This window comes from Ascaphus truei, chromosome 2 (genome assembly GCF_040206685.1).
Source record: "Ascaphus truei isolate aAscTru1 chromosome 2, aAscTru1.hap1, whole genome shotgun sequence".
Lineage (NCBI taxonomy): Eukaryota > Metazoa > Chordata > Amphibia > Anura > Ascaphidae > Ascaphus > Ascaphus truei.
In genome coordinates this window covers 62,144,697-62,169,852 of record NC_134484.1, presented here as the reverse complement: position 1 = coordinate 62,169,852, position 25,156 = coordinate 62,144,697, and positions in this window count along the sequence as shown.

Here is a 25,156-nt window from a genome sequence, read left to right as displayed (position 1 = left end):
CGCTTCATTCATTCTGTTAGTTTGTCTAAAGACTGCAAAGGTACTTATTTTGTTGGTGGAAGTGGACAAGCCACTTCCAACTCTGAGTCAGGGACATCTAAGTTTAAGTTATCGCTCAGACGAGCAGCTTTTTGTTTGGCTTTGTTTTCTGTTTAAACTGTGGCAGTCTCAGTGCCTGGGACTGAATAAACCAGGCATAGCCTGTTTAAAGGAACAGTACGTGACGTCTCATCATTTAACCTACCCTAAAAGACCGTGTTCTAACAGTCCCGGACAGACGGCGGAGCCCCGGAGTAAGCCGTTTGTCACATATGGTGGAGAATGCGGGCAGAACACTGAAAGGTCTGGGGGTTAAAGAACTTTAAAAAAAAAAAAAAAAAGAAGGTTTTTTTTTCTCTCTCTCCAAACAAGATGGAAGACGTGGTGAGTGCGCTGGTACGCAATGTCGCTGTCCAGAAAGACGCGAATGAAGCCCAGCAACAGGCGAGTGAAACCCAGCGACAGCTGTTAATAGCCCAGCAAGAGACTAATGCAAACCAGCAAGAGACAAACCGCCTGCTGAGAGAGGAGCAAAAGCGGTTCGCTCAGGGCTTACAGCAGGAACTCGAGATCCTGAGGGGGACTATCAGTAACCTTCCACTGGCAGAGGCAGCCCCAGTTCCGAAAATGACCAGGGCAAGCCACTACCTTCAGAAGATGGGACCCTCGGATGATGTGGAAGCCTATCTTCTCACGTTTGAACGCACGGCACAGAGAGAGGGATGGCCAGAAGCTGAGTGGGCTGGTCTAATCGCACCCTTCCTAAGCGGCGAACCCCAGAAGGCTTACTTTGATCTAGAGCCAGCCGAAGCTAACGTCTATGCAAAATTGAAGTTCGAGATCCTCGCCCGCCTCGGCGTAACCACGGCTGTTCGTGCCCAAAGGTTTCACGCATGGTCCTTCACGATGGATAAAGCCACCCGAAGCCAGATGTATGACCTCATCCACCTCGCCCGGAAGTGGCTACAACCCGAGATCAACTCAGCAAGCCACATCGTGGAACGGTTGGTCATGCGCCAGTTCTTGAGGAAACTTCCCTCTGCCTTACGCCGTTGGGTCAGTCGGAGTGACCCCCACAATGCGGATGAGCTTGTGGCCCTTGTAGAAAGGTACAGTGCAGCAGAAGAGCACCCGCAACCCACAGTCGTGGAGCAACCCCACTACCCGAGGTTCCAGGACTCTTCCAGAGACGGTAAAAGGGTACCGGGGTTAAGGGGCGCTGAAGAGCGGCGACCACCTTCACGCCGCTCCAGCAACAGTGGTTCGCACACTAAGGGCAATAGCCAACATGGGGAGCCGGGAAAAGGCTCTAAGTGGGACACAGACTATGTACCTAAATGTGTAAATTGTCATGAGAGGGGCCACACAGCAAAAATCTGCCCACTAAATGATGAGCCCATGCAATGCAACAGCGTGGAACCTTATTCGCTGTTGTCCCAATGTATGGGCCCTAGCCCAGAGGACCCCTTGAATAACCATCTGTGGGCATTTGTAAAGGTTAATGGTAAGAGGTTTCGGGCACTTCTTGACTCTGGGAGTATGGTCACACTAGTGTCCGAATACCTATTGCCCATTAAGAAGAAACAGGTAAACAGTTCACAAAGAGTGGCAATTTGTTGTATACATGGGGATAATCATGAATATTCCACTGTTGATGTTTTTTTTGAAACAGAATTTGGTTCTTTAGATTTCAAGGTGGGTGTTGTACCCAAACTGGCACATGATGTGTTAATAGGGACCGACTTTCCCCATTTTCTAAAAATGTGGTCCCCAGCTCAGAATAGCGCCCAGAGTTCAATAGCAGACCATAACGAAGTGTTAGAAGAAACAAATCCTTTCCCTTTTTCAGAAATGGAGGTTGACGAGGGCCCAAATAAGAAGGGGGAAAAGGAGGAGTGCTGTGAAATTCCCTTCCCCATCACTACTTTGGTAGGGAATACCCCAAATCAAGATGTTGATCAGGCACTTACCACCCCAGTACAGGATAAGACCCTCGCTGACCTAGAGGTCAGTCCTGGGAGTTTTAAGAAGGCCCAGTGGGAGGACCCCACATTAGCGGTAGCAAGGGGAAATATACGGGACCAGAATAGTACTCATGGCCAACCAGATAGGTCACTTGCTTACCCCTACTTCGAGGTAGAGAACGACCTAGTATATCGGGTTGATAAAAGAAAATCAGTTACAACTAAACAATTGTTGGTACCACGGACATTCCGTAACGTAGTATTACACCTCGCACATAGTCATCCATTGGGGGGACACCTAGGGGTGGAAAAGACAAAAGAAAAGGTTCTCCGAAGCTTTTATTGGCCTGGGGTTCTGGCAGAAATTACAAACTATTGTTCCTCATGCCCAGAATGTCAGATCACCGCCCCGTTCAAAGCATACCGCAGCCCATTGGTACCCCTTCCCATAATAGAGGTACCATTTGACCGGATTGCTATGGATCTAGTAGGACCCCTAATAAAGTCTGCTAGGGGACATCAGCATATATTGGTAATATTAGATTATGCTACCCGATATCCGGAGGCAGTTCCCCTACGTAGCACCTCTGCTAAAAACATAGCAAAAGAGTTAGTACTTCTGTTTTCCCGGGTCGGAATTCCTAAAGAGATCTTATCTGACCAGGGAACACCATTTATGTCCCAAGTAACAAAAGAGCTATGTAAACTCCTAAAAATCAAGCATCTCAGAACCTCAGTCTATCATCCACAAACAGATGGTTTAGTGGAAAGGTTCAATAAAACCTTAAAGAGCATGTTACGCCGGGCGGTCGATAAGGATGGGAAAAACTGGGACTGTTTGTTACCATACCTGTTATTTGCCATTAGGGAAGTTCCCCAGTCATCCACAGGCTTCTCCCCGTTTGAACTATTGTATGGCCGACATCCAAGGGGCTTACTGGATATAGCCAAAGAAACTTGGGAACACGAGGTTACCCCTTACAGAAGTGTAATAGAGCATGTTGCCCAAATGCAGGACCCCATTGCTGCAGTCCTACCCATAGTGAGGGAACACATGGAGAAAGCTCAAGAAGCACAAAGGAATACGTATAATAAGGGTGCTAGGGTCAGAATTTTTTTTCCAGGTGATAGGGTACTAGTTCTGGTTCCCACCGTGGAGAGTAAATTCCTTGCTAAATGGCATGGGCCATATGAGGTCTTGGAAAGAGTGGGAGAAGTAAATTATAGGGTAAGGCAGCCAGGTAGGAGGAAACCTGAGCAAATTTACCATATAAACCTACTCAAGCCCTGGAAAGATAGAGAGGTCTTGTTAACCCTAGTACCCCCAGGTCCGTCAGAGAATCAAGAAACTGACCCAGAGGTTAGCATAGCTGAAACACTGTCCGTGCATCAGAAACGAGAGGTCCAGAGTTTAGTGAGAAGGAACAAAGAAATCTTCTCTACACAGCCAGGTAAAACTAACGTAATTAAACATGACATAGTCTCTGAACCGGGGGTCCGAGTTAACCTTAAACCGTACCGAATCCCAGAGGCCAAGAGAGAGGCTATAAGTTTAGAGGTTAAAAAAATGCTAAAACTAGGCGTAATTGAGGAATCCCAAAGTGGGTGGAACAGCCCTATAGTTTTAGTCCCAAAGCCAGACGGTACAACAAGGTTTTGTAATGACTACCGGAAACTAAACGCGGTGTCAAAATTTGATACTTATCCTATGCCCAGGGTGGATGAACTTGTAGAGAGACTGGGCAAAGCCCGATATCTCACAACCCTAGACCTAACAAAAGGGTACTGGCAGGTTCCCCTCACAGAAAGGGCAAAAGAAAAAACAGCCTTCTCAACCCCAGACGGCCTCTTTCAATATAAGGTGCTGCCTTTTGGCTTACATGGAGCTCCCGCCACATTCCAAAGAATGATGGATAAAATTTTAAAACCACATGTTCGGTACGCTGCCGCCTACCTGGATGATGTGGTAATCCATAGTGAAGATTGGCAGTCCCACCTTCCAAAGGTCCAAGCTGTGCTCGACGCAGTTCGGTCTGCTGGACTAACTGCTAACCCCGCTAAATGCACTATTGGTCTGGAGGAGGCCAAGTATCTGGGGTATTCTATTGGTAGAGGGTTACTCAAACCACAAACACTCAAAGTAGAGGCGATACAAAATTGGCCAAGGCCAGTCACAAAAAAACAAGTAAGGACCTTTTTGGGGTTAATTGGCTACTATAGGAGGTTTATTCCCAATTTTGCAACTAAGGCAACCCCACTAACCGACCTCACAAAAGCAAGAGGACCGCTAATGGTAAAGTGGTCCCCCGAAGCCGAACAGGCCTTTAGAAGCCTGAAAGAAGCTCTCTGTGCCCAACCAGTGTTGGTCACACCTGACTTCTCCAAAGAGTTCGTAGTCCAAACCGACGCATCTGAGGTAGGGCTGGGGGCGGTACTCTCCCAGGAGTCTCAAGGGGAGGAGCACCCCATCCTTTATTTAAGTAGGAAACTAAATCCCCAGGAGAAAAATTACTCCATAGTCGAGAAAGAGTGTCTCGCAATAAAGTGGGCTGTAGAGACACTCAAGTATTATCTGTTGGGGAGAAAGTTCCGATTGGTCACAGATCATGCACCCCTTACCTGGATGTGTCAAAATAGGGAGAAGAACGCTAGGGTGACAAGGTGGTTCCTAAGCCTACAGCCCTTTAAATTTTCTGTGGAACACAGGTCGGGGCACAAACATGGCAATGCCGACGGGTTGTCAAGGATGCACTCCCTAATATCCATGGTCGCTCACCCCTCGAGGTCTGAGCTGGGGGGGAGGATATGTGACAGAAACCAGGGGTTGGTAATAAACTCCATATACAGGGCTCCCAGGATACTGAACAGTTTCTGTCCTGTCTAAGCTGAACAGGGCAGCCTCGTGGTACAGGCACTCCATTCCACAGTTTGTCTGCTGCCTGTTTTCTGTCACCTGTCATGCTGATTAGAGTTCAGGTATATAAGACCTGTTTCCTGTTTCCTCTGAGCCCCGCCCAAGAGCCTGGAAGGCTGCTGAACTGCAGAGGGGTGAGAAAGCCTCTTTCCCAAATCGCTTCATTCATTCTGTTAGTTTGTCTAAAGACTGCAAAGGTACTTATTTTGTTGGTGGAAGTGGACAAGCCACTTCCAACTCTGAGTCAGGGACATCTAAGTTTAAGTTATCGCTCAGACGAGCAGCTTTTTGTTTGGCTTTGTTTTCTGTTTAAACTGTGGCAGTCTCAGTGCCTGGGACTGAATAAACCAGGCATAGCCTGTTTAAAGGAACAGTACGTGACGTCTCATCATTTAACCTACCCTAAAAGACCGTGTTCTAACAGTCCCGGACAGACGGCGGAGCCCCGGAGTAAGCCGTTTGTCACAATATATATATATATATATATATATATATATAAAATGTGTGTTTACAGGACATAATGCAACAAGATCGGGCACATATAAGTAACCAAAAAAGGTTGTGTGGTTTACTTATCCTTTTTAGCAATTAGATGGAGATAAGAAGGGGAAAGGAGATGGATTGAAGGGCTGCCTTTGGGAGGGCAAATGAACCTACAATTTTAGACTGCAAAACGGAAGGGAGTATATTGCAAACCCCATGATTGTTGGCGCATACGTGATTGTGGAGCTCTTATTTGATTTTGCTCTGCTACCATCAATTATTTTCACCCCATCCGTCATAGAGTCTGTTTTGCAGCCAGCCGACTGCTTTCTTCCACGGTGGCGCCAGCATACGCACAAAGAAACGGAGAGAGCACAGGATGGAAATCTACTACTTCGTCCTATTCATTCCTACTGTATACTGTTGATATTCCAATACAATCACATTTGTGCATCATCCTGACAAATGACTTTTCTATTCCCCTAGGGCAATCCTAAAGCTGCTGTTTGCATTTCACATGCTCAAATCCCCAGCTACTCGGCATTTGTGTTTAATTTTTTTTTATATTCCAGGCAGAAAACATGACCTGCTACATAACAGTCTCTGTTCAAAGGGGGTTTTGGTTCTCTCTGCTCTAACCTTTAAATCAGTTATAGTGATTGCATTGTCTATCTTACACACATTATACTCTATGCACCTGCAGTGGTCCTGGTATTTGTAAACATAATAGCAATGCAGGAACAAAGAAAGCCTTTCCCCCCTATGAGTGGAGTAGGACATTTGTCCGTGGCCATTTTACCGCGACCGAATGGCAGCCGCTGCTTCGCTGCAGACGGACCATTTACCACAGTTGTTCCGCCGCTGGAATCCCCACCACCGGCCGCTTCTAAGGTCAGTTTTATTAATAGTTAGGGGGTTAATTTAAGGGGTTTTATCAGTTATTGTAGAGGGTTAATTTAAGGGGTTTTAGTGGTTAGGGTAGGGGGGTTTAAGGTAAGGGCTTAGGATAGGGGTTTATAGGGTAAGGGCTTAGTGTAGAGGATTTAGGCACTTGCCCTTTAGCGGGAAGTGGTGGGCGTTGGCAGGTTCTGTTGGTGGGGTGAGTCAAGGCAAAGTGGCAGCGACCAAATATCCTAGACCGCCCAAAGAGCTTATAATCAAATAGTTGGTGTCTGAAACAAAGGAAGATTCAGTGACTTGCCTGTGATTACACAATGCTACTTGGGTTTTCAAACCAGTGTAACGGGTATTCCCCCCCCCAATCGCAGATATAGTGTGGGGTGCAAGGGAACATACAAGGTTACCATAGGTGTGTGCGGTGCATTACATGTTGGCTCGCAGGAGGGCTGAGCTTCCGCCATGGGGAACCTGGGGCAATTATACTAGGGGTACTCACTTACAACGATGCAGCGCCTCCACCTGCGATGGCTCCCACCAGAGGGGGAGTGGTTCCTCGCAGGACAATCAATAATACCATACGCAGCATATATATATATATTAACTGGTGACTTTACTAACAGACAAGACAACATAGAATAACAGGTGTCCCTCTCTCTAGAGGAGACACTAACTGCGACGTCTCGCAGGACACTTCCCCAACACCAGGTGATCCCACCCAGTGTCCAAAGAACCCCACCCAATGTCCCGCACTCTTGCAGAGAGAGTCAATGGATGACTGCGCAGTCACTATTTATACTAAGGGCCCGTTGGTGCACTTGTGTATTAGATAGTACCTGCCGAGCACTCCCGTGCTCGGATCTCCAACTGGCTTCACAAAGGATCCGTCGTGTGATGGTTCCGTCTGATCCTACACCGGACTCCTTGCACGCGGACCGCCAGTGCGGTCCCAACCTGGAAACCGTCTCTTAGGACCCCAACTTGGATCCGAACCTCTTAGCAGGAACCGCAGCGTCCGCTGTGTCCCTATCTAAGCTACTTTACCGTGACAGGATCCCTAACATAGGACCTGTCCCTACAGCACTAAATGACACGCGCTATACTATAGGCCGTCCCTACAGCACAGCAACCTGTAATGGCTTTAGGGGAAACTCCTAGGGGCCTACAGGGGTTAATAACCTGCCCCACTCCCCTAACTCTTCCCAGTCATGACTATTAGACAACTAGTCCAAGCGCCTACAGCAACAAGCTGTGGCCCACTGGATGTGTGCAGCCAACGTGCTGCGCAGCAAGGTGCCTGCCTGTCAGACCTCACAGCACTGACAGCCGTGACTCTGACAAGGCAGCACTACACTAAGGGCAGCGTCCCTATCTTGGGCCTCCCTCATCACTTACCCACTAACCTAGTGGGGAGTTGGGGCCTACCTGGGGGTGTGGGTACCTATATGGGGCAGGAGCTGCACTCGCTCCCCGCACCCTTCCTTCCCTCACAGCTCCCTGACTCCAACTCACTTAACTGATAACTATCAGCGCATGCAGCAACACCCTGCAACTTAACACTAAGTCCGCTGCTGCCTTTCTTCCCTTTTGTTCCCCAGCTCCCACTAATGCAAGTGACAGGGTCCCTAACCTGAGGGCTGTCCCTGGCAACACTCACTTTACTGGGGAGCTGAGCTATCTCGGGCCCTGGGGGTACTGGCCTAGTACATGGAGTCCTTGACTCCTGTACCCTACCTCCTTTCCTGGGCTGCTCCTGTCTCTGACTGACTAACGTGGGCTCAGCGCGCGAAATGTATCCACTTGCCTTCTGAGACTTCCTAAGCCCTATTGGCTCCCTGGCATCACGTGGGGCACGCAGAGGCCCCTGGGATCTGTAGTCCCTGCTCAGAGCCTTCCCTGAATGGCTAGGGCTTTGCGGGCTTTTTCCTCCCTCTCCTGCGCCTGCGCAAGCTGTCTGGGGCTGCCTCAACCTTTCCTGGGCTGTTCTCCCCCTCGCGCTAATTCTCCCTGGCTCTCTGGCCTTCCTTGCGCATGCGCAACCACTACACATGCGCGAGTATCCGGGCAATGGCGGTGCCCTTACCGCCCGGCTCCGGGAGCCCTGTGACGCGCGTGCGGCCTTGGCAACCGGCCGCACACGTCCCCAGCAACCCCCGAGCCGGGACCTGACCGCCCTCTCCCCTGCCATCACCGGACGGAGCCGCCATTGGACGCGGCGGTCCCCGCGATCGGCAGCTAGGTGAGGGGGGCACTGACAGGCTGGGGAGACCTGGCTACACCAGTCTCCTAATTCAGGCAAGTGGGCTCCATGACATATACAAGTGGGCTCCATGACATATACAAGTGGGCTCCATGACATACAGTATGTTCCAATCCTTCAGGAAGCCAATAATTGAGCTCCATTCCATAGACCCGTTGATAAAAAAAAGTATACGTCATTCATTAAAGCAGCAGTTCAAGCTGGCGATTTTTTTTATTTTTTTAAGTGTTTTTTTCAACTTCAACATTTGCATCAATGCAATTATAACATACCAAGCGAGTAGCAAAGCTGCCAATCAATCTGTTCTCCTGTGATTGATCGGCGAAGATTGGCGAAATTTCAACCGGCGGTCGATGTAATCCTCTCTGTTTATTCAATCAGTAGAACGCATATGCATATTCATGTGTGTTCCAATGACGTGTGCTCACTCCCGATCCTGAGGTGCAGCAGGAGGAAAAGCAGCCAATCACTTCTCATCTCCTGCAGAAAGTTGTGTCTCTGTGTTTCAAAACCTGGGGGAGGGGGGGAGCAAAAAGGGAACTTTCCTGGCGGCTGCTCGCACGGTGTGGAGTCCCCCCCTTCTGCCCCCGTCCCTGTGGCTTCTTGCCCTGGGGGGGGTTCTTCCCTTGGGAGGGGACAATGCACTCCATTCCCTCCTGGCACTCCCTTCCCCCGGTGTCCCCTTGGTTGCCTGCGTGGGGCGGGAGATGGGTGGGGGGGGGGAGGAGCAGGGCAGTGGTGGTGTGCCGCCTACTCAGATCACCGACCTTTCCTCTCTTCTCTCTCCCCCCCCCTCACTCACATCCGTCGCTGCCTCTCGTACTCCCCTTTGTGAGTTTGTGTGTATGGGAGAGAGAGTGTGTGTGTGTGTGTGTGTGTTTATGGGAGAGAGTGTGTGTGTATGGGAGAGAAAGTTTGTGTGTGTGTATGGGAGAGAGTGTATATAGGTGGGAGTGTGTGTATGGGAGAGAGTGTGTGTGTGTGAGTGTGTGTGTGTGTGTGCAGGACACCAGAAGTACCCCCCCAGCCAGTCACCCCCCCCAACCAGTCACCCCCCCAGTCAGTCACCCCCCCAGTCGGTCACTCCACCCAGTCAGTCACTCCACCCAGTCTGTCACTCACCCCACCCAATCATAAAGTCAGTCACCCAATCAGTCACCCACCCAGTCAGTTAGACACCACATCTATTATTTCCTATTCCTGCAGTCCCAACCGCTTACCCACAAGAAAACTTTGTATGATTGATATGTTTGTCTATTCCTAGCAATTTTAACATGAAACTGCGCGAAACAAATACTAACCAGCACACTTTTCTAACATAAAGAATGTAATAATATGTACTGTAGCTGTGACACACAAAACCAATGTTTAGGTGCCGTGAAGGTACTCAGACCTATTGATCACTTTACAATTATGATTCTGACTGTGCTACTATCTTTAAGCCAGTATTCTCTCTCTTTCTTTTTTCAGTGTCTCGTCCCTCTATTGTGTCCCAGGAATCAAAACTTACATTGTCATATTTATTGGTGTCTGCTGTTCACTCAAGTGAAATATTCAATATCACTTGAAAGGCCATTGGTAATCCATAGAAGCTATAGCACCTTCGTGAATACACAAGTGTACACATTTTGATTACACAGTAGGTAATTCAAAAACTATTTAGTTAGGTACAGTAGAAAGTACAGAAAATAATGTCTGACACCCAAATGTCTGTAGTGGGGGACAGAATAATAGTGTTAGATGAAATGATGTCTGGCATTTTATTATACGTAGCAATTGTAAGTTTCTTTTATTATCATGGGAAAAAAGTAGATGTTTTTAGCTTTTGAACCTTTTAGCTGTCAGAGAGCCCTGCAGAACAAGGAGTTGAGCAGCACAAAGATGTTAGCCAGAGAGGATAAGCAGCAGACATTATTGTGGGTTAATGCCGTGCAGGACTCAATGCTGATTGGCCAGGTACGTCTTGCCATAATAGGATTCAAGAAAACAGACCTAAAGTGTCAACAAAGCCAGCCTTGTTGCCATGGCAACTTGCCTTGGCAGAACAATAAAATAATGTTTAAAAAACAAAACGTTCAGTTTCATTCTTTTTGATATCTATAAGGCCGCGTCCATGGATAGTGCTTGTGGGCGGAGGCGCGCTACCGCTCAGCACTGAGCCCCTACAGCTGCAATGAGAGCGGCTTTAGTAGGGGCTAGCCTACGCTTCCACAAGCGCGCGGAAGTGTAGGTCTTAGGGGAATTTTACATTTTCCCGCTTGCCGGAGCGCAGGGCCGATCACGTGAGCGGTTCGCCCAATGAGGGCGAACCAGCTCCGTGACGTCACTGGCCCGCCCTCCGACACGGCCCCGACACGCCCACTGATGGCGCGCTGTCTAAGGCCAGGGAAAGTACCCGCTTTCCCTCAGCCTCAGTGCGCCTCCGCACGCCAGCTGTAAACATGGCCGAGGCCTAATGCTTAGGGTTTGGTCAACACCTTTGAAATAGTGTTAAGCAGTGTTAAGCAACCAAGCGTACTCTATACCACCTCACCATCTCCCTGAGGGCAATTATTATCTGAGAAGCAATAACGTCTGCCTTACACGTGGTGTAAATATTAGACCCCTTGGTTCTTTCATTGCATGTAAGAAAATTTACAGTAGTACCATTGTTCAAAGGCGAACTTAGCCCTGCACTGACAGAAGGACCAAAAACGCAATGGGGAGCTAACCCCGCTGCAGCGCATTGGTTAACGCAGCGGTGCGCAAACTGGGGGGGGTGAGAGATTAACTGCGGGGATGTGCAAGATTAACTGCAGGGGGCGCAGGGTTTACAGAGGCCCCCCGCGCTTTCCGAAGGCACATAAATTAAGTGCCGAGGAAGCGGCGAAGGCCTCTGTAAACCTTACTTACCGTGGTTCAGCCGGCATCTGGAGACGCGTCGCATGATGCTCCTGGAAGAAGCCTTACGGCGAAACGTCCGTTGGAGTATCTATACCACTCACTTTCCTGTGTCCCACCGCTGCACCGTGCTGACCATCTCCTTGTTTGGACCTTTACTGCTGATGCTGTTTTGTCCGGTCTCTGTGACTGCTGTATGATTGCTGCCTGATGCTAACAGTGAGCGGGATGCCGGGGGCTTGCATTGCCTCTTACTTACCTCTGTTTTGGACTCCCCTTCTCCTCTGGATGTCTGGTGCAGCGTCATAGCAAGTATCTGGACATTTCCTTGCTCCACGATAGCCTTTGGGACACTATCATTTTTGTCTGCCACAGCTTATATCAGTTACACCTAGCTGTGGCATTCGGGAGTTATTTTCTCATGTTTTTCTCCCTTGTTTTCTCTGCTGGCTCATTGTTTCCATTTTAGTCTTTGAGGGGACCCCACCTCTGCATATTTTAGACATTTATTTTCTGTCTTTCTCTGGCTCTCTATTATAACTGCCAGGATTTAGCCACCACCTCCTGGCTACACAGCATCTAGGGTATTCATTCATTATATTTTCAATGTTGCTCTTTTTTCTGTGTTTATTTGGGTTTGTGTAGATATTGGGTTTTTCAGTCATTTGTATTATCATGTGTTGCTGATCGGCCGATCTCCATTGCATTCCCAGGGGAAATGATTTTCCCCTGGATTTGCATTATCATACCTATGTATTTTGCATGTTACATATTTTGGGTCCCTACATTTTTATTGTGTATTCTTTGGTTCAGCAGTGTTCATTTACAGTAGTATGTGTTTAGGTATATTTTAATATTATTTTTGTGTTTTGTATTGCTAATAAAATCCATTTTGTACTTTCACATATTTTTCGTGTGCTTTCAACAAACCCTCTTTTTTTCTTTTTGTGTTCGTATATCATATTGGGTTGTTAGCACTGCCAGAGGGTAAATTTAACCCCTACATCTGGCCTAGTGATGTATTTTGATTTATGGGGGATGGTTTTGATTGCGACACCAACTCTGTGTGTTTTATATATATATATACATACTCACATATTCAAAAACAAAAACAAACGGGAGTAGCGCCTTAGTATATTTGATTAGAAATAGAAAAGCTGTGTCAGATAAGATTGGATTGTAGGGCTATACTGACCAATGGATACCTAAAGACGATAACAATTTAGTAAAGCAGCTGATCTAAACTGAACTAGAACAAACAACAATTTGAATAACAATTAATATATTAAATTAAATATGTATAGAGAGACGATTTGTGGCTGTAGAGAGCGGTGAATGGACTGCCAATTTATCATTGCACTGTGATTACCTGCAAGTTCCTATGGTGAGCAGTACCAACACAAGGAGGTGTAGCTGGAGGAAGTCCTTCTGTGGGACACAGAGTGATGACACCATCCGGTTTACAGAAGACCCACACATCCTGTTGAACCACTGGATACAGCAAAGGAGGCACCTTGTTACCAACGGAACGTTTGGCCTGGATCCATACAGCTCTCTGGCGATTGAGTATATCTCATACATGCTTATGATTGATCTCTGTTTGTGAGTGCGTTTTTTATATGTTTCAGTCCTATAAATTATTTTTATACTTTAATACACTAGCAGTGCGCCTGTTTTTTCTTGTTTTTTTGCAGAAATCTATATATAATAAAACTGAAAAGTGTTTGATTGTTAGTATCCGCCCGCCGCCCCACGACTCTCATTGGCCAAGAGGTACGCTCCACTGTGACACATTGATCCTTCGGTCCGCCCGCCCATGGTCCGCCTCCCCCACGACTCTCATTGGCCAAGAGCTACACTGACATCACTGACACACCTACTCCCCTGTCACACACTCACACTGACAGACCATACCCCCCGAGACTCTCATATGAGACTATCACCCCTGCGGAGTCACACACCTTGGTACATTTAATCCATCTCACTATCACCCCTGTCTAAATTTTCTCCTTCCCGCCTGCTCCACACTCCCCCTGGCTTCCCTCCGCCTGCTGCACACTCCCTTTAACCACCGCCCTCCACACCCTGCCGCCGCACCTCCAACCGCCCTCCACACTGCCACACATTCCCCCTCCACACTCCGTTCACAGACGCCGCACCACCGCCCTCAACACCCTGCCGCCGCACCTCAAACCGCCCTCCACACCCTGCCGCCGCACATCAAACCGCCCTCCACACCCTGCCCTTCTTGCCTGCTCCACACTCCCCATGGCTTCCCTCCGCCTGCTGCACACTCACTTTAACCACCGCCCTCCACACCCTGACGCCGCACCTCAAACCTCCCTCCACACCCTGCCACCGCACCTCTAACCGCCCTCCACACTGCCACACATTCCCCCTCCATACTCCCTTCACGGACGCCGCACCACTGCCCTCCACACCTTGCCGCCGCACCTTACCTCCAACCGCTACACACTACCCCACTTCAATAAAAAATTTCACCCTTCATTAATTTGCCTTGGCCACTTCACATACTTAAAATGAATCCAAAATCAGCATTTTCAAAATATCCGCCTTCCCCGCACCTCAAACCGCCCTCCACACCCTGCCGCCGCACCTCCAGCCGTCCCTCCACACCGCCACACATTCCCCCTACACACTCCCTTCACGGACGCCGCACCACCGCCCTCCACACCCTGCCGCCGCACCTCAAACCGCCCTCCACATCCTGCCGCCGCACCTCCAACCGCCACACATTCCCCCTCCACACTCCCTTGACGGGACACCACCAACCGCTACACACTACCCCACTTCAATAAAAAATTTCACCCTTCATTAATTTGCCTTGCCCACTTCACATACTTAAAATGTCCGCCTAACACAAATGTACTGTTCAATCAAAAATCAGCATTTTCAAAATGTCCGCCTTCCCGCGCCCACCTTCACCTAATAAAATTTTTACTGTTCACAAAATGTCCGCCTTCCCGCGCAGCTACAAACAAAATGTCCGCCTTTGGCCCCTTAACACGCTGAACACTCCCTGCCACCTTACAACCTTTCAGAAATAATAAAAGCCGTCCTTCACCCCAGCTCACCACTCAATAAAATATTAACATTCTCCTCCAAATCAACGCCATTCCGTCTGCGCTCCGCACGCCCGTCCGCTACTGTTACATTTCAGCCTTTCCAAAATGAGCTTTTTCAAAATTTCCGTGTTGCATGGTACATGCAACTACACACGCGGGTTTCTTGATAAGGCTTATTTATTTAGCCTTGCAAAATATACAGCACACAAAACAAAAATAGCTTTTCATCAGCAACAAAAGGAAAATGGCTTTTCTTCAGCAGACAGACAAAAACAGTTTCTCTTTAGCAGACAGTGTATATGGCAGTTGCCCTTTTCTATGCAGGGGACAGACAGTTCACAATTCATCTACTTTTCTAATCAGACCTTGTATCAGGAAATCTCTCTGCAGCTTACTCCTCTCTCCTCAACCGACAGCCTCCATGTGTCTACAGCCTGGGTTTTAACACACCTTGATTAGGCAGCTGGGATCCAACTAATTGTCCTGAGGTTCCCAGCTGAAGTTAACCTACAGTAGTCAGTGCTGCACTGCAGACTAGACATAGGTTTTCCAGGCATATAACTGGTGGCTTTTGTTTACCCTGTCACAGTCCGCCTTCCCGCGCCCACCTTCACCTAATAAACATTTGACAGTTCACAAAATGTCCGCCTTCCCGCGCAGCTACAAACAAAATGTCTGCCTTTGGCCTGAACACTCCCTGCCACCGTAGGCTGCGTCCTTAGGACTGCAGCCGTGCGGAGGCTGAGGGAAAGCGGGTGCTTTCCCTGGCATTGGTCCACACGCCATCCGGGGGCGTGTCGGGGGGAGGGCGGCTGTGAAGTCACGGAGCTGGTTCGCCCTCATTGAGCGAACCGCTCACGTGACCGGCCCTGCGCTCCCGTGAGTGTGAAAATCTATCTTTTGTAAAAGATCTACGCTTCCGCACGCTTGCGGAAGCGTGCGCAAGCCCCTGCTAAAGCCGCTCTCATTGCGGCTACAGGGGCTCACTGAGAAGCATCAGCGTGCCTCAGCACGGGTTAGCGCCTAAGCGCTGACCCTGGACGCACCCTTAGAATGTTTGTTAAATAATAAAAGCCTTCCTTCACCCCAGCTCACCACTCAATAAATTATATTAACCATTCTCCTCTGCATCAACACCGTTCCGTCTGCGCTCTGCACGCCCGTTACTGATGTCCGTCTGCGTTTCATCAGCGCTCCACTCCCTCAGCTTACCCTCATCCACACCACACCTTACCTCAAAACTAAGTTTTCATCAGTCTCCAAGTACATAATAATAACATTATCTTAACACTCCCTCTTAAAGTTTGCACAAATATTTCACTGACCACCCAACCCCCTCCTCTTTTGTACCCCCCACCCCCTCCTCTTTCCCCCTCCCACCACCCCATCCTCTTTTTTTCCCCCACCCCCCACTCCTCTTTTTAGCCCACCACCCCACCTAATTTTTACCCCACAACCCCACCTACTCTTTTTAGCCTCCCTCCTCTTTTTACCCCTCAACCCCCCTACTCTTTTTACCCCCTCCCCTACTCTTTTTACCCCCCCAAATATTTTTTACCACCACCCCCCTCTTTCCCCCCCCCACTCCACCATCCCCTCCTCTTTTTACCCCCACCCCTCCTCTTTTTACCCCCCACCCCTCCTCTTTTTACCCCCCACCCCCTCCTCTTTTTACCCCCCACCCCCTCCTCTTTTTACCCCCCACACCCCTCCTCTTTTTACCCCCCACCCCCTCCTCTTTTTACCCCCACCCCCTCCTCTTTTTACCCCCACTCCCTTCCTCTTTTTCCCCCCCACCCCCCTTCCTCGTCTCCCCCCCACCCCCTTCCTCTTTTCCCCCCCCCACCCCCCTTCCTCTTTTCCCCCCCACCCCCTTCCTCTTTTTACCCCCCACCCCCTTCCTCTTTTTACCCCCCACCCCCTTCCTCTTTTTACCCCCCACCCCCTTCCTCTTTTTACCCCCCACCCCCTTCCCCTTTTTACCCCCCCCCCACCCCCTCCTCTTTTTACCCACCCCCCACCCCCCACCCCCCTCCTCTTTTTACCTTTCTTTACTAATTTTAAAATAAAAGGTTTTACACTATACTGTTCTCCTTTTCTTTTCCTAATCCATGTATGGGATCCATCTGCAAGACGCAGTCCCTGCATACAGGTGCACCGCGACTGATGTGAAGCACTGTGAAAGCAGCCACTTTGAAGTACAGAGAGTTCCTGGCAGAGATATAAAGAATCACCAAGCTGAGCTCCTGATCCCAGAGTGGATAAAAAGCTGATACCAATCATATTTGCTGTAAGTGCATATCTCACCAAATTGTTATTCTGATTATCTGACTTACTAACCTAGGATGGTTCTTTTTCTCTTTTCGTACATTTATTATCGGCAACTGTGGAGCCGTGGACCTAAGTGGCAGCAGATCTAACAGGGTCAGTCAGTATCTAAAGGGTTAACACCTCTCGTTTATAAATTGAATTGGCTAGTTACAGTTTTTTGTACTAATTACAGTATTTGTAGTTGCGCTCTATGTTTCTTGTATTTTTTATTATATATATATATATGTGCATATATATATATATATATATATATATATATATATATATATATAGGAAAACACAGGGGGTGCCCAGTGCTACATCCAAATGACAAAACATACATGGTAATAATTACAAGAAATGATGCTTCAGTACTAATAAAAATGCTAATGCTAATAATAAAATATTGTTTTTTAGTTAGAAATTTTGGCCAAAACATCATAAGCTTGCACAGCAAACGTCAAGGTAAACCATAATAAGTGCAAGTCCTACACTACACTGCATTTGTTCCCAATACCTCTGTATGAGGGGGAAGAACCATAATAGATTCATTACCTGCAGCAAGATGAGACAAACCACCATTAAAAAGGGGGAGTTGACGTGAGCTCTGGGGGAGGTGCCACAACCTCCATACAACTGATACCAGTCAGAAATTAATTAAACACACAAACCCAGCAAGCTCAAACGCCCACACCCTCCTATATATATTGTGACATAGTCCAAGGATGTTAGGCAGCTTTCTGCCCATTTTAGGTCAGAAAGTCAGGAATAGTTAAAAATGATCCATTCCACAGCTTCATATTAACTCAGGCAGCTGGATGGAAAATCCAGACCACAGATTACAATGGGTCTAGTTCTCCCTCACCTGCTCTTCTAATCACAAGCACAGGTATTTAGAGCAGAGAGGTTTGCATTTCACTCTCTCTCCTTAGAGCCTGGGGCCTGGGGGTGTCACTGCTCCCCGGAATCCAGTTCGGGGTGGACGGCCCCTCCAAGTATCACAGTACCAGAGGATTTGCCTGGACACTTGGGACCGAGTTCCCACCACGAACAGATAAGACAAACAAATCTTTATTGCTCTATCTAAAAGACTATGCTTTATCTAGTGACCCTAAATGAGAGGGCATTCTTTTAAACTGGGGAACCAGGTTAGTTGGCCCAGCAGCAGTTAGAGGCTGATTCTGATGTGTAGTTAGATCCCTGAATGGGATAGGATTTGGTTTATTTGATTTGGTTCTGAAAAGTGACACTGTGTGAAATGCTATAACACTGATATGAGTAAACCGCTGAAGGTTAAATGTCTGAGTGCCTCCTGCCTACACATGTTAAAGCTGCAGTACCTTACTTGGATGAAAATAAAGCAGGCAGAAGCCTGAGTTAAGCAACGTAATACTTTGCATGTTCCTGTTTGTTGTATAAATAACCCTAGAAGACTGTGTCGGGAAGAACCCAGACAGACATCAGCGCTACAAAAGAGGGGCATTTGTCACATATGGTGGAGAATGCGGGTCGACACTAAAAATTGTCTCAATCGATATCTTCAAGATAATTTGGCTCAATATGAGTCTCCCCATATTGTGCATTGTACAATGTTTACAGACAAGAGCTATACATGTTTCCTTACACACTATAACAGGTAAAAATGAATTAGTACATACGTTAAATTGACCTCATGAATATTAATTGAATATGGTTATATGGAAACATTGAAGATTAATTATTGTCCTCTACCTGAATATGTCACCTCCATTTCAGTTTTAGATTCGCTATACAATGTTTAATTGTCTTTGTATGTTATATATGTTCCTATGTTTTTAGTTTAACATGTTTTATCATGCTAATTTTGTTTCCTTTTTTCCCCCCCACATGTCTTTTTGTTCCTCTTCCCCCCTCCCCCCCCCCCCGCTGATCCGCTAGCTTGTACAGCAATGCATAGCAATGTATTATATACTGGGATAGATGGCTCAATGTTATTGTTTGGGAACAGCACTTAGCAACGACGCTGGCTGTATCAGCTGAGGGGTCTACGCGCTGGTGTCAGACGCGCGTCATTCCCCTCCTCTCGATGCATACCCACGGCAGCAGGCTATCCCATTCGCTGTAGAACAATGAAGGAAAAACGAAGCACCAAGTCCAGCCGTAGAACAGCAATGACACCAACAGGGATACGTACCAAAATATAAGCTGTTTAATAGGATCAGAACAAGATAACAAACACACCTACGCGTTTCGGACCTCTACAGTCCTTTATCAAGGTGATCCTATTAAACAGCTTATTTTTTGGTACGTATCCCTGTTGGTGTCATTGCTGTTCTACGGCTGGACTTGGTGCTTCGTTTTTCCTTCATTGTTCTACATCTAGAGTACCCTACATGGATACACATTCAACCCTGGACATTGGAATACACTGGACTTGCTGCTAATAGTGGATGAAGATTCCCAAGTGAGTTCGTTCCATATTGCCATTATTATCGTGTCAGTTTTAGGATGTTTCATCTACCGGTCACCTGCTGGTGTCATTGACATTTTCCTTACTATCTGGTTTGTGGGATTGTCATTACCGGGCTGCATCCTAGAGACACTACATATGTAATTATTAAAGGGTTGTTTTCCATTTCATTACCTTTTTGGGCTTTAAGTATTGTCTTGAGAGCACCACACACATCTTTTCTATATAGTATCCCATTCGCTGGGAGTAGCAGCCAATCAGGTTGTACTTCGGCGATTTTCGCGCCAAAATCAGGCAGCGCGATGACGCAGGAGGGCGGGGCATGTTCTTTAAGACTGTGGGGATGTACGGCGCGAATCAGCTCTTCGATAAAGGACTATACCAGTCCGAAACGCGTCAGAGTGTGTGTCCCCTATACCAGGGGGGCGCAAACTTTTTTCCCTGCGCCCCCCTGACGGCTGTCCCCTCGCTCCCGCGCCCCCCCCAACCCCAACTTACCCGCGCTCCGGCGTAATGACGTCACGTTGCCATAGCAACGTGACGTCACATGACCTCGCAGCGTCATTTTGACGCCGCGTTGCCATGGCGCCGCAGGGAGGAAGCCGCCGGAGCCACGGTAAGTTAGGTTTACAGAGGCCCTGCAGCTCCCCCGGCACTTAATTTAAGTGCCTTCGGGAAGCGCGCGGGGCCTCTGTAAACCCCGCGCCCCCCGTCGGCAGTGTCGCGCCCCCCCTGGGGGTCGCGCCCCACAGTTTGCGCACCGCTGCCCTATACCATGTTGTATTAATAAAATATATTTTTAACCCACACCTTGCTGGTCCCCTAATCTACTTGGCTGTGCACCGCTGGAATCCTAGGATTTCTACTTCTACCTGAATATTGAGTGTGCTGCACGCAGCAAAGGAATCAGCTATCTGTGAGTATTGTATTTCCCCTTTACATGGAGATTTGATGACCAGGAACAGTGCTGCAGCATAAGGGTCCTGTATGGCAGAGTCCTACACACCAATGGTATGTTAACCCTTCATTTACTCTGACACGTGGACTATTATCATAATATTCAGTGTCTTTGCTGCATTCAAATAGCACTGGGTCCAATACTCTATCTCTTGGCTATATTAGTTTCCTACTACCATGATATGTGGACTCAAACCTGTTATTGATTAACAGTTCAGAATTGGATTGAGCACTGTTGTTGGGACTTATACCCCAAACCACCGACTAAGCAACGTAATACTTTGCATGTTCCTGTTTGTTGTATAAATAACCCTAGAAGACTGTGTCGGGAAGAACCCAGACAGATGTCAGCGCTACAAAAGAGGGGCGTTTGTCACATATGGTGGAGAATGCGGGTCGACACTAAAAAGTCTGTGGGTTTGCAAATAAATACGGGGGTTTAAAATGGCCGCCCAGCTGAACTGAAGTACAGATGCTATGAGTGAAGTCTGTCCCACTGTGTATATCAGTTGTGCTTCTAGCATACACAGAGAATGTGCGAAGTGTGGATGCAATAGCACCCTGAACCCAAACAGAAAACCAAAAGGTTTTGCTGAAAAAAAAAAAAAAAATTGCATCTAGCAAGTGCTGTTTGTAAAGCTAATGCCTTTTGCTGAAGTGAGTGAGTTTGCAGCTAGAAAGTGCTGTATGTAAGTTGCTGAAGTGAGTGAAATTGCAGCTAGCAAATTGTCCCTGCCGGGTTTCTAAAATGGCCGACGTGAAATGTTTGTTTTGTAATGTACATAATCATGAAAAACAGTGTCCCTTCAGGCCATACAATGATGATGATGACGATTCGCATGTGGCCCCTGGAAGAGAGCCGTACCTACAGATGAATTTAGTATGCTGGGCCTGTCATAAAGTAGGTCACATGGAAGATGTGTGCCCCAAAATTTTCAAAGACAAACAGCTGCAAAAGCATGCAACGCCCTGTGAGTGCAAGCAAAATGTGGAAGCTACCAGTGAGTGTGTGCCCAGTACCACTTATATCTCTGGAGCTAATAAAGCAAAGAGAAAGAAGAAAAAGAAAACTGTTCCTCAAGTTACAGGGGAAGTGACCGAGCCACTTGAACCTGCGCTGTCAGGACATGCATCAGAAAAGCGCCGAGATGTGCTGCAGACCGGAGTGACCGGCAGAATTGTCACGGGAACAGTGGCAAAGGAAAAGGAGGAGCAAAGGGAAGCTGAATCCTTGATCCAAGATAAAGAGGCTTTGGTTTCTGCACTCCAAGCTGCCCGCCATGATTATGAAGTCCTGCGGCAGGGATTGATGCAGGAACGAGAATGTTGGAAGAAGGAGCAAGAAGCTAACAATAAGGAGCGAGAAGCGAACGCCGAGTTACAGAGGTGTATACTCCCAGCTTTACAAGAGCACGAGGCTTTGAAGAAAACAGAGTCTCTCTTACAGAGTGAGCTGGAAGAGGTGACGACTAGTCTGGAAAAGGCCAACACCGTAAGTGCCACCATGGATGGAAAACAGATTAAGTCTGACAAATTGATTGCTATCCTAAAACAGAAATATGGGAAGGCTCTACAAGAGGTACATGCGCTCAGCACAGAGCTGCAAAAGTCATGCCTGGAGGGCCACGGTCTGAACGCAGAGCTGGGAATGTTGAAGCAAATCCATGAGATTGCCCTGTGTGATTTAGAGACTGTAAAGCAAGAAAATGAGAGTCTGAAAATGAAAAATTCAGATTTGACTGACCAATCAGAAAAAGTGAAGAAACAGTTGACTCAGGAAAAATTAGAAGAGCAGGAAGCACTACAGAATGCATTGATGCACACTGAGACCCAGCACCAGGAAGAAATGGACGCTCTGAGAACAGAATTGCGAGATGTATGCACAAAACAGAATTCTCTCGCGGAGAAACTTAACTTATTGAAAAAGGAGAAAAGCATTCGAATAATTCAGAAGCACTGCAAAGCTCTTATCCAAGGAAGAAGGGAAAGAGAAAATTATCGGCGTAAACGCGCCGCAACTATCATCCTACAGGCTGCCTACAGAGGGATGAAAATTCGTCAGTTTAATTGCCGGAATAAAGCAGCCTGTGTTCTTCAATCATTCTACCATGCCCACATGGTACGAAACAGGTTCCTCATTATGAAAGGAGCAACTATAAAAATCAAGTCTCTGACTAGGATGACACAGAACAGGATTCGCTATCAAACCCTGAGAAATGCGTCACTGGTTATACAGCGGTACTTCCGCCTGAATAAATGTAGGCCTCAGGAAAGAGAGGCCCAAGACTACATGCCTGCCGGCTGCAAAGGTAAAATGCCACAGGGTACAGCCGGAGTTAGTGAGAGCCCCATCAAGGTAATCAGTGCTTCATCTTCTAAGTACCATATAATTGCCCCAGAGGTATGTAACGGGTATTCCACCCCACCCAATCTCATATATAGTGTGGGCGAGTAGAACATGCGGTGTTACCGGTGTGGTGCGTATACCTGCAGGCTCACAGGAGGTCTGAGCCTCCGCTAATGAGAGCCTGGGGTGAATCCTCTGGAACGAATCTTCTTTCAGCGCCTCCACCTGTGTAGGATTCTATGGAAGTGTAGAATGACCCTACATAGGAACCCAATCAGAAACCACACACACAGTCAGTGATTATATAACTAAGGACTTTACTAACGAATAATAATGATAACCTGTGTCTCTCTCACGGTGAGACACTAACAGTGACGTCTCGCAGGACGATTCCCAAACACTAGGTGATCCCACCCAGTGTCCCAAGAACCCCACCCAATGTCCCGTACTCCTACAGAGATAGTCAATGGGTGACTGCGCAGTCACTAAGAACCTCTAGGCCTGTTGGTGCACATGTGATGGTATAATACCTGCCGAGCACTCCGGTGCTCGGGTCAGCAACAAACTTCTCAAAGGGTCAGACGTGTGATGAGTCCGTCTGATCCTCCAACCGAACTCCTTGCACGTGCGGACCACTAGGGCGGTCCCACTCTGGAATCGTCTCTGTGGACCCCAACGTGGGTCCAACCGCTTCCACAGGAACAGCAGCAGCCGCTGTGTCCCTATCTATATAAATGGTACTAACGTGACAGGAACCCTAACCTAGGGCCTGTCCCTGTAGTACAGCAACCTGTAGTGGCTTGGGGAACTCCTAGGGCCTGCAGGGGGTAATGACCTGTCCCACTCCCCCAACTACCCAAGTCCCTTCGGTAAGTGATCTGGAATGGACTAGAGTACTCTTCCATGCAGTACTTGGGCGTCTACCTACTGTTGGCTAGCCTAGTGCAGATCCTCTCCAGAATTCCTGACCTCATTAACAGGCTATCCCTTCAGGCATCCTACCCCTAGCGCTACCTCAAGGTGACTAGAACAGCTATAGCCCTTCTCCAGACCCACTACTCTCTGACTAGTCCCAGCGCCTACCGCAGCAAGCTGTAACTCACTGGAGGCTGCAGCCAACGTGCTGCGCAACAAGGTGCCTGCCTATCAGACCTCACAGCACTGCTCGCTGTGACCCTGACAATGCAGCACTCTAACAACACTAAGGGCAGCGTCCCTATCTTGGGCCTCCCTCAGTACTTAACCCACTACACTAGCGGGGGTTTGGGGCCTACCTGGGGTGTGGGTACCTATGGGGTGCAGGAGCTGCTCTCACTCCCCGCACCCTTCTTCCCTCACAGCTCCCTAGCTCCAACTCTCTATCACCTTCTGAACAGTTACCCACCCAACTAGTGGGGAGTTGGGGTCTACCTGGAGTGTGGTACCTATATGGGGCAGAAGCTGCACTCGCTCCCTACACCCTACTTCCCTAACAGCTCCCTGACTCCAACTCTCTAACTGCAGACTTCCTTCTCCCAGCTCCCACTAATGTAAGTGGCAGGGTCCCTAACCTGAGGGCTGCCCCTGGCAACACTCACCTTACTGGGGAGCTGAGCTATCTCTGACCAAGGGGGTGCTGGCCTAATACAGGGGAGTCCCTCTCTCCTGCACCCTACCTCCTTCCCTTGTCTGCCTCCTTGCTCTGCTTCTTCCTGACTGACGTGACTCATGCAAAGCCCGGGAAATGTATCTCTTTTCCTCCAGGGCAGTCCTACATCTCTATTGGCTCCTATCAAGCACCTGGTGCCTGCCTCGCTATGCCTCATGGGAATTGTAGTCCCGAGGCCCCTACAATAACATTGGGACCGCGTGCGTTCCTCCCCTCTGCCTACACTAACTCCTAATGGCCGCCTCAAGCTCTCCCTATGCTTCCCTACTCTCGCGCGACCTCCTAAGAGCTGCCTTAGCTCCCTATCTGCGCATGCGCGACCTATCTGGGGCTCTCCTGCCCTCGCGCGATCACTGCGCATGCGCGACTTGAAGCGCAATGGCGGCGCTCTCCTCGCCGGCCGCCGGGACCTTAGAGACGCGACCGCGGCCTTAGCAACGGCCCGATCGCGTCCCCGGCAACCGGCCCGCTCGCGGAGACAGCGCACCGCTCCCTGCAACGGCCCCCACCCTTGGGATGGCCGTCGGGTCTGCCGCTGGCCTCAGGCAGTACCCAGCATTGCTTGTGCCCACGGAGGCTCCCGAGGGGGTCGCAGGGGGCAAAGGGTGACCTGGCTACACTCTCCCCCTGGTGAAACACCCAACGCCCTCGCTTGGGGAACGACATAACAGGGCACAATTTCACACACTGACAAATGGCCTGGCATACCCCGTACACTTAACAGATCGGCTTTAACCACACCAACACATGTCACATCACACCCCATAATTCCCGAGGCTAGCTGAGACCATTTGTGGGGTGCCCCTAACTGATCAGGTGGGGGTACCTCACTTTTGCGTCCGTGAGCCTCTCCCAGAAAATTCTCTTGAAGAGCACACTCTGGGGTGACAGTTACTGGTTCAGTACTACTTCCTCCCCCTGG